The sequence below is a fragment of the Panicum virgatum genome, chromosome 4N (assembly GCF_016808335.1).
Source record: "Panicum virgatum strain AP13 chromosome 4N, P.virgatum_v5, whole genome shotgun sequence".
Classification (NCBI taxonomy): domain Eukaryota; kingdom Viridiplantae; phylum Streptophyta; class Magnoliopsida; order Poales; family Poaceae; genus Panicum; species Panicum virgatum.
In genome coordinates this window covers 34,900,723-34,914,473 of record NC_053148.1, presented here as the reverse complement: position 1 = coordinate 34,914,473, position 13,751 = coordinate 34,900,723, and the positions used below count along the sequence as shown (strand labels likewise).

At 45.1% G+C, this 13,751-nt stretch overlaps 1 pseudogene; it reads right to left on the bottom strand.

Moving 5' to 3' along the window:
- Positions 1-472: 472 nt before the first annotated feature.
- LOC120670698 lies at positions 473-937 on the bottom strand (annotated as a pseudogene).
- Positions 938-13,751: the final 12,814 nt, after the last annotated feature.

Below are 13,751 nucleotides of genomic sequence, written 5' to 3'. Positions count from 1 at the left end.
AGCAGGCTAGCAGCAATGAAACAGTCAAGGCAATGCGATTCCGTCCCAAGAGCAAACAGGCAATGAGACGGAGTTCTGAATTTATCAAGATCAAACGGAGCTAGATCTCCATAACTTTCTGTTCAACCTGCCCCTGATCTATTGGACAAGGACAATCCAAGCCTCAGAGATGACAGTGAACATGCAACGAAACAGACAAGCCAATGCAATTTCGTTCCAAAACGAAACAGGCAATGAGGCAGACGAGCTCTGAATCAATACAAGATCAAGCTGTAGCATCACTGTCAAGCACACACAATTATGAACCCTGAATCCATGGACATGGTTTATTACTTCATCATCCACTACCATTACACCGTAGATGCAGAGGAGATAGCTCAGCTCACACAGTCCCTGGGCACAGCACAGTTGCCGCACCAGATCTCGCCGCGGCGCGGCCAGATCGAGCGCCCGCCCGCCCGCCGGAGGCAGATCAGTTGGCGGCGGCCTCGTCCTCCTTCTTGTCCCCCTCGGGCGCCGGGTTGAGCTGGAAGGCGGTGACGGGGAAGGCGCGGCCGAGCCCGGCGGGGGTGCGGAAGACGATCTTGGTGCCGGAGGGGCTGACGACGATCTCGGAGATGGTGACCCAGATGAGGAGCTCCTTGCTCTTGACCCCGGTGAGGCCGTGCATCCTGCCGGGCTCCACGAAGGCCGTCACATCCTTGTCGTACCAGACCTGCTTGCCGATGGTGTCGAAGGTGTGGGTGAGGCCGGCGGCCTAGCGGAGCCAGACGAAGCCCGTGGAGCGGTTGTAGCCCACCTCGTCGAGGGACGGCAGCGGGAGGAGCCCGTCGGGGAGGCCCAGCTCCACCATGAACTCGCGGGACTTGCGCGCGCACAGCTCGTGCCCGGAGTGCACCTCCGCGCCCGAGCGGTGCTCCTCGATCAGCTGCGACATCTCCGGCGGCGGCGAGGGTGGTGGCGTGGGGCGGGGAGGTTTCTTGCTTGGCTGGTGTGTTTCTTTCTTGCCGGTCTGGGCCTGGTCTTGTTTGCTTTTTCTTGGATGCTTGCGAGGAAGATTGGGGAAGGTAGATGCCGGGCAGCCACACGCGGACCCCGGACGGACGGGGAAGAAGACAGGTTCCCGTTTCTACTGGGAATCGTGCTTGCGGCCGGGCCACGGAGACGCAGACGAAGAGGGGTCGCTAATCATCAGAGATTGAGGGCATTACTGATGCAAGTGATACGGGTGACAGAAGATGAAAGTAGATCTCCCTGAGGGAAAAAAAAGAGTCCGACCTGGGTCCGGTCCCAAAAAAGCCTGCTTAAATCAAGAATAATACCCATCCATCCCCTAATATCTAAAGAAATATTTTTTAGTTAATGGTGATACAGCACATTATCAATCCAATCAATAATACCAAATTTTTCCTTTTGTAAATTACCAAAAGGTCAGCTCTACTTTACCTTACCTAATGAGAGCAAGGATTACCTCGCCAGCAGCGGCAGAAAAAGGTCAGCATCGTGAGCATTATTGTAAGAGAAAAATATTGCTTGCTGGCTATTGGCTGGTGGCTGATACTGATTTGATGTGAGAGAAAATACTACTGGCTGATCAACGGACAAGCCAGCTGAATAGACCGGGACATCAAGTGGCGCAGCGCATGCGGCCACTGAGTAGAGAGCGCATCTAATGGGAGCTGCATGCACACACATCCGCCCGGTTTGCGCCGGCGACTCGCCCGTTTCATTCTCATTCTGGGTTTCTCACTCCTCCACGTTGGATTCTGGTGACGTGGCTGTTCATTTCTCCAGCTGATTGTGCCTTACTATACTTGCTCTAATAAAATCCATCCCTCTATCCCATGCTCTAGTGATTGAGTTTAGGTTAGTCTACTGTAACAACAATTATAAAAGGGGAAAAGTTCACGTTACATCCATGAACCATCATAAAAGTCTGATTTTCAACCTTCAACTATAAAACCGAATAACGAGGATCATCCAACTGTCCAAAGCGGATAAATTTGGTCTTTAAGAGGTTTTAAAGGTGGTTTCGTATTTCAAAAACCCGAAGAAAATCAATTGATCTAAAAAATTAAAACTAATTCATTCAAAAACAGAAATATACTAATTCATTCTGAAAAATTTAGCATATCTATTATTAATCTATTTGAATATTAATTATTTACTCAAATATTGTAGGTATAACTATAACCAAAAAATACTAGGAGTATGAAAAAATTGGATTCGAATAATGAGAAGTAGAGTGCCAACAGATATGTTATATTTTAATAAAATTTTTGGGACTACTTTCATATTTTTTTATTAAACTGAATTAGTTATGAACATTTATTTTAAATTTTTCTATTTTAATTTTCGCAAAATAAAAAATCATCTTTAAAAGCATCCTAAGGGTCAAACTTACCTAGTTTCGACAATTGGATGGCCTCCGTTATCCGGTTTCGTAGTTGAATGATGGAAATTGAATTTTTTCGATAGTTTAAATAGGACTTCTGCCTTATAAAAATGTAAAAAAAATCCGCTGAATATGCTCTTAAGCAGTAGATTTAGCCCCACGTCGTTTTGTTCTTTCTCCCTGCAAAAGTACATGCTTACTGCTTAGGTTTGTCTTTTGCCCCTGCATATGTTTATATCTCCGGAGAAACCATGTCAATGGCAAACCGCTGGTCGCTTGGACCTTTTGGGCTGCAACTCGTACGGGAAACTCAAGCATCCCTTTCCTCCCAAGACATTGACAACGACTCGCAACAGCCTTCCTACTCAAGCAGATCGAGCGGTTAAGATCCGTTCTCATTGTGCATGAATGTTGAGAACCGATTGGAATCCTTGATCAGCATCGTCGATCTCCTCTTTCCCAGCTTGAGTTCCTTTTTCCTTAAGAATTTGCATTCTCTCTAATTTGTTGGTAAGTGCGACATCCATATCCAGTTGGAAAACTCCCTTTGATGGTAATCTGCATACTTCTGCCCAACATGCAGTTTGAGCAGTAAAACTGCATACACCAGGGTTGTTTTTATTCACATAAACCAGGGAGTTGGAGACTTGGAGTGCTGGACCAGGTTCAGATCCGACCAGTCACCAGTTTCATCCACATGCATGGGCACATGGCAAGCAGCGCTGCAGCGGTCGTGGCTCGTGCACCTATGGCCGTGGCCGTGCCTACGTGGTCCCTGGAGCAGGAGGATTTGGCCGTCGGTGCTCTGCTCTGTTCTGCACTTGTGCTCGTTTCCTGTCCTCGTAGCAGGAAACAGTTGCCGGCCCCTTTATGAGCTGTAACGAATACTAACTCCTATACACCGTGGGAAGGGAGCCCTTTCGGCGCTCCTTTCACCTGGGGACAACACGTGGCGTGACAGGAGGGGACGCCCGACGTGGGCTGTGTTTTTCCTGGCACCGCCTGCCGAGCCCGCGGCGCCTTGGACCTGCCGTGCTCCACCGCCTCGAGTGCACCGCGCAGGTCTGCCGCACCGCCTCCCCTGGCTCGCTACTGCCGCAGCGCCTCGATCCCGTCGAGGTGCCCTGGCCCAGTCTCCGCGGGAGGCCATCCGTTCCCACCCCGCCCTGGCCACCCGCGCTGGAGGCCTCCACCGGAGCGGCGGCGTGGCCATGGCAGGCCGGAGCAGGGACGACGCGAGCTCCTCCCTCCTCCGGCACGGCTCCTCCTCCAGCGCGGCAGGCGGAGCTCGGCTGTGGCTCCCGTGGGCGGAGCTCGGCCGCGCCTAGCTTCGCCCCGCGCGCCTCTCCTCCTTACGGCTCAAGGCGTCATCCCCATGGGCGAGGAGGCCGCCGACCACGGCGGCGCCCAGGAGCGGCGGCGGCGGGCCCGATCCGGCGGGGCCACCTCTTGACACGGCCGCGCGGCGGGGCGGAGAAGGGCGCGCGGAGCTGGCCGCGGCGAACGCGCGGCGGGCCGGCGGGTCACCATGCCCGTTCGGTATTGCTGAATAGATCGGTTCGGTCCGCGACCACGAGCACGAGGAGGCGAGAAGCTATGGCGCGACGCGAGGGGCGATGGCCAATGGGGCAGCTCGAGGGCATGACGGCGGCGCGTGGCGCGAGGGAGGGTGGGTGCTGGGGGGCGTCCGCATCTGTGCGTGCGGAGGCCGGGAGGCGGAGCAAGGGCGGAGGCGGAGCGATGCGGCGCGAGGCGGAGCGATACGTGCGGCGCGGGTGAAAGGACCTTGGATGTCGCCTAGAGGGGGTGAATAGGCGATCTTAAATTTCTGCAAAATTTAACACTTAAAAGTACTTGTCAGCACACAGACCGGTCAGACCGGTCAAAGACTTAACCGCAAAAAACAACATGTAACCGGTGAGACCAGTTGTACAGACCGGTCCTATGCAGAACCTGCCCGAGATCAGAGTTTCTCACCTCTTTTGCTCTAGCACTAAAGTAACTTGGTGTAGTGTCTTTGTAGATGATATCAAGTATATATCTAGTACCTGCACACACAAAAACAACACCACCAAGTTGATCGAAGCGGAAGCACAAAGTAATAGCTAAAGAAATAAGTAGTGAGGCAAACTACAAAGGAGACAAAAGGATTTGTTTCCCGAAGTTTAGATTCACCAACATGAATCCTACGTCTCCGTTGAGAAACTCGTTGGGCGTGAGTCTCTTTCGACTCGATCCCTTGAGTTGGGTCTTTTTCAACCACTTTCTTCTTTCCACTATCTTGATCTTTTTCACCAAGGGGGCAAGATCACGCCCGCACAAACTTGCTGCTGCTCACCACACCGTCGGGAGCTAGCCGGTGATACCTAGCCGTCTAGGAGGCAAACCTCCAAGAGTAACAAATGCAAATCGAATCTTTGACGGAACAAAGAGTGCTCAAGCTATGGATGCTCTCAGCAGCTCAAAATGGAGCTCTCACAATGGTCACTTTGCTCACACACACTCAATCTCTCAATCCAGTCCAAAGATATGAAATTTTGTTAGCACAACTCACAAAGAGTGTTGGGGAGAGCTAGCTGGTCAAGAAAATACCTCAAGAAGCTCAGGAGAAAGCCAAGAACCAGCAGCCCTCAAAGAAGAGGGCTGAGGGGTATAAATACTCCACTCCCAAAAACTAGCCGTTGTTCTGTCAGTACAGACCGGTCAGACCGGTCTCCTAGACCGGTCGGTTTGAATAAACTAGCCATTGGACCCTGGACCAGTCAGACCGGTCCCACAGACCGGTCAGACCGGTTAGGGCCAGAGTGTGGCGGAACCACCCAAAACTACTGGGCCCGGGTGCACTGATCTTTGTTGCTAAGCAACTCTGACCCAAATTGGCACTCACCGGTAGTTCCTCGAGTGAAGCCTCGATAAAAGCCACGCTATTCCAGGATCAGCAGACAACACTCACATGAAGGTGAGCCCAGAGATTACAACACAGAACATTTCATACATCTCAGAGTGATTGCAGCGGAAAGGAAATTTATTACAAACTAGGTTTAGAATAGTAAAGTACTACAGAGTTCCAAACTACACAATTTATTCAAGTGTCATAGTTCAGCGGAAGCATTAAAAGGTATCTAGCGAAATAACGTGACGCATCGATAAAGCCTGTACGAAAGCGTCACTCAACGGGAGGGTGGTCAGCACCAGCTGAAGGACCATCCCACTCAAAAGACCAGCCCGGAGGCAAGGTACACGGCCAAGCAAGACTTGCAAACAGATCTTCGAAGTTAGTACCTGAAAAACAGTGCCACAAGCAAGGCTGAGTATACTAATACTCAGCAAGACTGACCCGTCACCGGATGTAACATAGTCCGATAACTAGACATGCAAGGCTTTTTGGTTGGTGGGATTTGTTTGCCAAAAATGCCACTAAATGTTGATCCTTATTTTTCGATTTTATTTAACCATCTTCTAGTTAGATTAACCATTCTAAGTTTGCATCCAACTCTACACAAACATGGTAGAGCAATCATTTAATCAACCAGCAGTATTATCATCATCATGTTCCACTTGTTACTCTATGTGACCGAAATCATTAAGCAATCTCATGCCGTGAGAGGCGGACGATTCTGAATCGGATTTCAACCTGGCCAGGGGAACCTAGACCACACGTATGGGAACCAAGTCACCCACACAACATTTCCCCTTTCTTTCCAGTCCGTGGATCCGGAACACCCTCCCCGACTACAGAGCCCGACGTCTCTGCACCCGTACGTCCGGACAAAAATAAAACCTACTTCTACCAAGAGGGTGCGAGATCGTTCCACTCGCTGGTCCAATCAGGTACTTCAGCTTACCGATTACCATATTTCTCGGTATGTGGCTAGTACTTTCAAACGCTTAACGAAATGAGCCACACCCCGCGACCTTAGCCATTTTTGACTACACCAGCGGGGTATCACAACTACACAACCCCGCCCGTTGTCCTTATATTTCAGCAGGAATTAAAGTCAGTCGACTCCTATAATCTCGCGAAAGGCAGGAAACCTCTCGACTTTTACCGTACCTAGTTAGCGGGGCAACTAGTCGATAAAAAGATCCGGGTATCAAACATAGGTACCTAGGGATCATGCACCTAAGGTTTTCGATCAACTCCTAGAAAACGTAAATGCACAATAAAATTATTACAACATATACAAAAATAGTAAGATGAATATAATGAGTAAAATAATGGGATTATGCACCGGGGCTTGCCTTCTTGGGCACTGTTCAAAAGTAGCCTTGGGCTCTTCCGAACATTGGTTCGGGTCTTGATTCAAGTCAGTATAAATAAGAGAAAAACTCTCCGGAGTGGTAGTATTCGCGGGCACCAACTCGTAATCACCGTCGAGTAGATTTACCGTTTCTATATGCATGCAGAAATGATATTGTTACAACATGATATAAACATATTTTTTTTTCTTCACTATAAAGTTGTAGTCCAGTATAGCATGTGTTTGTTGTGGTGGACTTAGTTAACTTTATTTTCTGGGCAATCGTTTATAGAGTAGTTCTTAAATTCACTTTACTTCATAAAAGAGCTGTGTGGTTTGGTTTTGATTTTTATCATTACAACATAGCATGCTTTCACTATTTCATAGCAACAAATCTACTCATGAGATAGCGATGAAAAACTAAAGTAATACACATCCCAAACTTTAACGTCTATGGTATAAAATTCAGCATCTAACATAAAGCAATTATCCATAACAATCATGTGAGTAGATTACTCTAATTGCTTCACCTTTTTGCACAGAAGGTTTGACATGGTTGCTGGTGCTACAAATTTTATGGGAGCATCTACCAAGAATCTACTAAGTACTGTAATTTTTCCAGATTTTATTCACTTATACAACTGAGGTAATAAAAAGAACAAAAACAATAAGCCATTAAATAAGATTAATTCTCCAGAGAGTTGTGCTAGGTATATGATTCTCAAATTTTTACCAGAGCCTATACATGAGCTAATCATACTCCAGAAAAATTATCGAGCTTTATAACCACCAGATAAATTAGTTATGCATTTAACTTAACATGATTTAGCATAAATTTCTCAAGATTCATTTAACCAGTACTGCATATGAAATTTTTATTACAGATAGAAAATACTCTAAACAAGATCATGTCCAAAAATCAAGATCAGTTATGGTGTAGATTACTCAGAACAAAAATAGTAAATCTAGCCCTAAGATGCTAAGCATGATTATTCACCAAAGCAAAACTCAGTAACTGCACCTCAAAATTTTTATACAGGAACAAAGAGCTAAAAAGATACTTCAGAAATAAATATAGATTTTTCTAAGCATAAGAACTATATATGGAGAATTAAGTTGATTAAACAAGCATAAATCATGGTATATAGCAAATGAATTCTAATAAATCTGAAATTTATGGAGTCACAAGATTTCAGTTACACATGTATGCAGTAAAAATTCCAGAGCAAGTTCATGTGCATATTTTCCAGTATTAAATCGAGAAAGCTAGCAACAGATTAGAGAATCTTGATTGTTCTAACATGATAACTATTTTAGTTGGGTGTCATATTTTTACTGTGATCTTAATATTCCATTAGTGATAACATGTACAAAAATCAAGGTCATTTTCTGAGTATAACTTCATGAACATGCATAAGGTGATTTTCTTATTCTTTTTCTCAGATTAAAATAAAAGCAAAATATGAACATGTGACTGTAACAAAAGTTGTAGTTCTTGTTCTAAGGATTCCAGAACAGTTGAGTTTATATTTTTATGATTTTTCTACGATTTTATATGGAATTTACAAGTTTGCAGCTTTGAAGTTCATGTACATTTTGCAGTTTGACCCCTGAAAATTTCGTGTCTTTTAACTTGGGGTCCCTGGCGGAAGTACAGAACAGGGGAGGGAACGGGAGCGGCGTTTCCCGGCGATGGGGATGGCCGGCGGCGAGGGGAAAGTGGGGGAAAGTGGAGAGGGGCTCGAGAGCTACCTTTGGGTGGCCGTGGCTCGTCGGGAGAGGGTCTGAGGAGGCGGGTCCGCGGTGAGGGGCGGCCGGCGGTGGGTCTGATCGCCGGTGGCCATGCTCCGGTGAGGGAAGGAGGGAGCGGATGGGTCGGAGAGCTTCAGGAGGGCGATGGGGTTCCATTCCAGGGGTCGGCTTGTGCAGAGGAAGGCCGGGGAGTGGAGTTCGGCGTTGGGCGGATCTCGCCGGCGCCAATGGAAGTTCGGCGATCGTTCTAGGCCATTTCGGCGGGCTAGGGCGGAGGGGGATGGGTCAGGGAGCTGCCATATGGGGTGGAGGAGGCCGTGCGCAGCTTGGATTGGAGAATATGGGGGTGGAGGGGGTGGTTCCACGGTGAGCCGAGCTCTGCTCGCCGGCAATGGTCTGGGCGCGCGCGTGGAGGCCTGGGGCTCCAATTTATAGGGGAGTACGCATAGTGGCAAAGGTTTGGGGCTCCTGGGGGAGGTCGAACTGGGACGCAGTGGCCTGGGGGATGCCTGGCTCAGGAGCTCGGCGATGGCCGTCGCCGTGGCGAGCGCACAGATGGCGGGGGCGCGTGGCGAGCTCAGATGGTGCCAAGAGGGGGCGGTTTTGGGAAGACCAGGGGCGCACGAGGTGGTTTGGGCCTGGGGCTCGGCACCTGTCCGCCCAGGTGGCCGGCGCCGGCGTACGGCGTCGCCAGTGGACAGGGTGCAGGGAGGCGGGAGGTTGAAGAAACGGTCAGTGGCAATCTCGTAAATAAACCGAAGTTCCAAAACTCAGTTCTGTAATCTCAATTTTTCTCCATCTTCTTGGCCTCAAATGAAAAAGTGTTGAATACCACTTTTGCTCAGTTTTTCGAGATCTACAACTTTCGTGTTATGCACTTTTTCATTAGAGCAATGGTTTGAGAGTTATTTAATTATTTCAAAAACTGCCATTTAAGGTACTTATCATTTCATGTGAATTTTGGCACTTTTACTCCTAGGCCTCAACTAGGTTTTTGTTTATCATGACATGGTGAATATGTCTATTTATTTTCATATGCATGTTTGCATTGGTTTGAAGTTATTTTTAACTTCCTTATTACTAGAAATTGAACTCTCCTTGAATTTGCCAAGAGTCTTTTTAAATTAAACTATGTGCCCCAAAAATATGGGTGTGTCTTCATACTATATTTTTATGACAAGTTGAGCATGAAAGTTTCAAGAATATTAAAGGAACAAGTTTTATGTCCACACATACTCATATACAAGGATGCATTCTTGTTTCCTATAAATATTTATTAATATTATGTGCTAAAGGAATGTTTATGGTCCCTTGTTCAAAATTTCAGTTTGTTCACAACTCCAATTTGTCATTTAAGGAAGAACTAAATATTTTCTTACTAGACCTCCGAAGTAAGTATGTTTTATTTCTTCTTTTCCTTAAAGAAATTTCAAGATTTCAAACTACTTGTGCGTTGAATATTTGTGGCCTCATTTTATTATTTTGTTTGAACTAGTAGATCTTCACAAATCAAAGAATGGTTCCATTAATCATTTCATGTGATGGTTTTCCAGTTTGAATTTGATTTGCAGAGAAAGTTTATAGATCATTATGAAAGGTGTATTTTATTACCTTATTACCACACATGTCAAGTTAAGTTTAAAAGTATACCAAATATTATTTTTCAAGCATTGCACTCAAACACATGCACACATACATTTACACACAAGTTTGCAAGAACTAGACATAGGGTTCTTATCTAAGTTTTCTTAGCTCATTTGTGTGTGAAGTTATGTTAATTGACTGGCTTTGGTTAAACTGACACCAGAGGTGTCACAGCCTACCCCCCTTAAAAAGAATCTCGTCCCGAGATTCAGGTGAATAAACTAAGTGTGGATAGTGTGTGTGCCTTTGGTTGGTGAAACCAGAAGGTAGACATTATTACCGACTTCGAGTTGCAAAGATTTTCTTCTTTTTATCCAAATAACTCATTTGGCTAGAGTGTTCAGCTCTAAGATTTTCTGGTATTATCTTTGGTTGTTATTCTGCCTAATGATCAAGTCTGGTCCAAAATGTTATGGTCTTTGGTTTGTGACCAACTCAAAGGAGTTCGACACCTTTGATCATACGATGCTTTAAATAGTGCCATTTTCAAGCTTGCTTGATAGCTGGGTGAGAACTCTGCTAAAAATGGGCATTTGTCTTCATGGTTATCATAATGAATGATGTAAGATATTAGCATGTCCTTTAAGATTCGGTCCACTTTTCAGTTTGGCTGTCGGTTCGAGGATGATAAGCTAAACTTCGGATCAGTTTGGTGACAGGAGAAGATTGCAACGGATTTCCCAAAAATACGCTAGGAATTGAATGTCACTATTGGAATTAATTCTATGTGGTGTGATATGTAGACCACAATATGATCAAGAGGAATACCGGCAGACTTATTGGTAGTATGAATAGTGTGTAATTGAAGAAAAGGTGTCGGTCGTCGATAATGATCCATATGGAATTAGGCCTTGGAGAGGTGCTTGGCAAACCAATCATGAAATCCATAATCGGCAAAAATTGGAGTGTAACGGGTATTTATAAGTGGTCTCGGTATAGCATTATGAGATATATTTAGCGAGAAATTTTGCCTAGGGTCTTGATATACTTTGTTAATACTCATGTGATTGGAAAGCTTTGGAAAGAGGTGACCTATCAAGAATTGGTTTTCAGAGATCACGATTCATTTGATCCACTATGGAGATTCAAACCATACAACTCTATCCTTGTTGCAGTAAGCTTCTCCACTCTTTAAGAGAGCTTGTACTTGATGATTTTCGCAGAACAGATTCTGGGTAGCTGATAAAATTTAGCATAACTGATGAATCCAAGGTCGAAAAATTCTCAAATTTTTACTGGGGGTTCCTAAGATAATTGTGATCATTTCCTCTAGTCAACTCCAACTCAGAAACAAAGCTTAAGATAGTCAAATCCTTATGTGTTTGCAGGAAGGTTGACCCAGATTTCAGACTGAACAGAGGGCTAGTATTTTGACTGTAAGTACCAAAACACTTTAAACAAAATTCTCAAAAAATTTCAGTAGCTTCTAGACTCAGTTATCTACAACATTCATGTTGAACGTTTTCTCAGGAAAAGCTTTTAAGTGGGTCGAAAAATTCATGTGGCCAGACTGCTACAAGTTGACAGAATCATAGGGGTTTACCAAAAAGACTGAATTTTGAGGGTTACAATTCTCCAAAAATTTTCAAAATTTTATAAAAGTAAGCATATTTGTTTTACTACATTTGGTTCCACAGGCTCAATCATGTTTTGAGGTAGTTGGCCAGGTCTAAAAATTGGGGTTTCTCTTCTGTATCTGCCGGTCCACTTATTTCTGACAGCTTTCTAGTATGGATATCTTATTCTTCGGCAGCAGCAAACTTTTCTCAAGATATTCTTGTGCAAGGTGGATTTTATTCGATTGAGAGAGATGCACCATTGTTCAAAGTCGTGACGTATTGTGGAAATACCAACATATCATTTTTTTTTTGTATATTGTGGCAATGCAGATATGTGGTTAAATGAGTTAAAGCACCCATGGGAGATAAGTTTGTGTCGATGTAATATACGGATACAACGACCCATACTCCTAAGAAATATGCACATGGATTGGTGCATTTGTCCTGAGGTAAGCTAGTGGATGTGCGGTTCATGGTGTGATGGTACACATGGTTTATGCACATAATGTGGTACACACAAGTGTGCTGAGTAAGTGCGTGGGCATGCGTTGCACATGTTGCAATGCAGTGTACTGACCAAGAAAGTTATGCAAGTTCTTTATATTTCTGTTGACCTAAATTTAGAAATCAAATCAACACATTACTCATCCTTGATATGCTAACTAGAGAGACAGGTGAGTTGGAAACAGGGAAGGTATGACGGGTACCATCATGAATTTCTTCAAGAGTGGTGAAATTGATCCTTTCTTGTTCGACTTGATCAGCCTGTTTCTTGCGCTCATCCCGCAATCTTTTGCGCATGCTTTTATTTGTTTGGTTAGAACCTTGGTCCTGATTTTGCTGTGTGGCTTGAGGGCATCTTCGAGCGAAGTGGGTAGGACTTCTACAGATGAAACAACGGTTCGTCTCACTCGGACCATTGTGCTGTTTGCACCATACGGATGTCATCACTGGCATATCTACTGAACCATTCTTGGGTATAGTGCACCTAACTGGGTCCATGGTTTCACGGACAGGCGAGCAAGTTCTTGCTCTTAGGACTGTGTTGGCAGCAATAGCATTGCGGGTTTGCCTTTTACCACGGGGAACGAATTTCGTGCATGTAATTTCCCATCCAGTCAAGTCTATATTGGTTGAGCCATGCTTGGGGGTCAGACACTTTACTTGGTCATCCTTAAGTTTCATCGGAAGTTGTGATGGTGGCATTAGGGAGTCCGAGTGGACATCCTTTATTTCTTGTGTGTCTTCATGGAGCTCTTGATAGTTTGCAACTGGAGATTGGTGGACCTTGTGCCCATCTAGTTGAAAGTGTTGTTGCTGCAGAAAATGAGAAATCGCTTGCTGTCCCTGAACAAGTTGTCGAAGCAACTCATTTTGGGTGGCAAGTAATTCCTCAAGGCCGGGTGGTGGTGGCTGCGATCCGCTACCATTGGCACCGAAATTATCTAGAGTACTATGGGTTGCTCTCACCATCTGAAATATATGAGTTCAAGCATCAGCGATATGATTCGTATAGCTTCCAAGATGCAATGAACAAGTGTGCAACACAATAGAACACAACAAATGCTGTGTAACCAGTTTGTGCAGCGTTAGTCGTTACAAAGAAATTTGTAACTTTCTTTTGGTTCATTGAAACTTTCTGAAATTTTGATAGCAACTAGATAATTTGACGTGCTACACCTTTGGTAGTCAACTCAGAGGCTAATTCTAAGAATAAGATGGTCAAAAAAAATTCCATTACTACACCTCTGGTTTTCTGAACAGAATCTCTGTATTTAGGCCATAACTCCTACTGTATAACATCTAATGAAGTTGAAATTTTGTAGGCATGTAGCTTAGGATGTTTGGAGCAACTTTGGTATTCAACCCCAAGGCTAAAACAGTGGTTAAGATGGGTGAAATATTCGGTCTTTGCTTCTCTGTTCTGGCTGTTTTCAGCAGGCCGGGCAATAGGGTTTTGCCTATAGCTCGTAGTATACTAGTTCCACGAAGCTGAAAATTGGTGAGAATCTAGATCAGGGAATTTGTGACCACTTTGTTATTCAACTCATAGCCAAGAAGAGTCATATACAAGGGTGAAAATTTCAGCAATATCCCGTAGGATACAAATTGGACAATGAGATTTCAATTGTACCGGAAGCAAGTTTAGAGTTTCGTCAC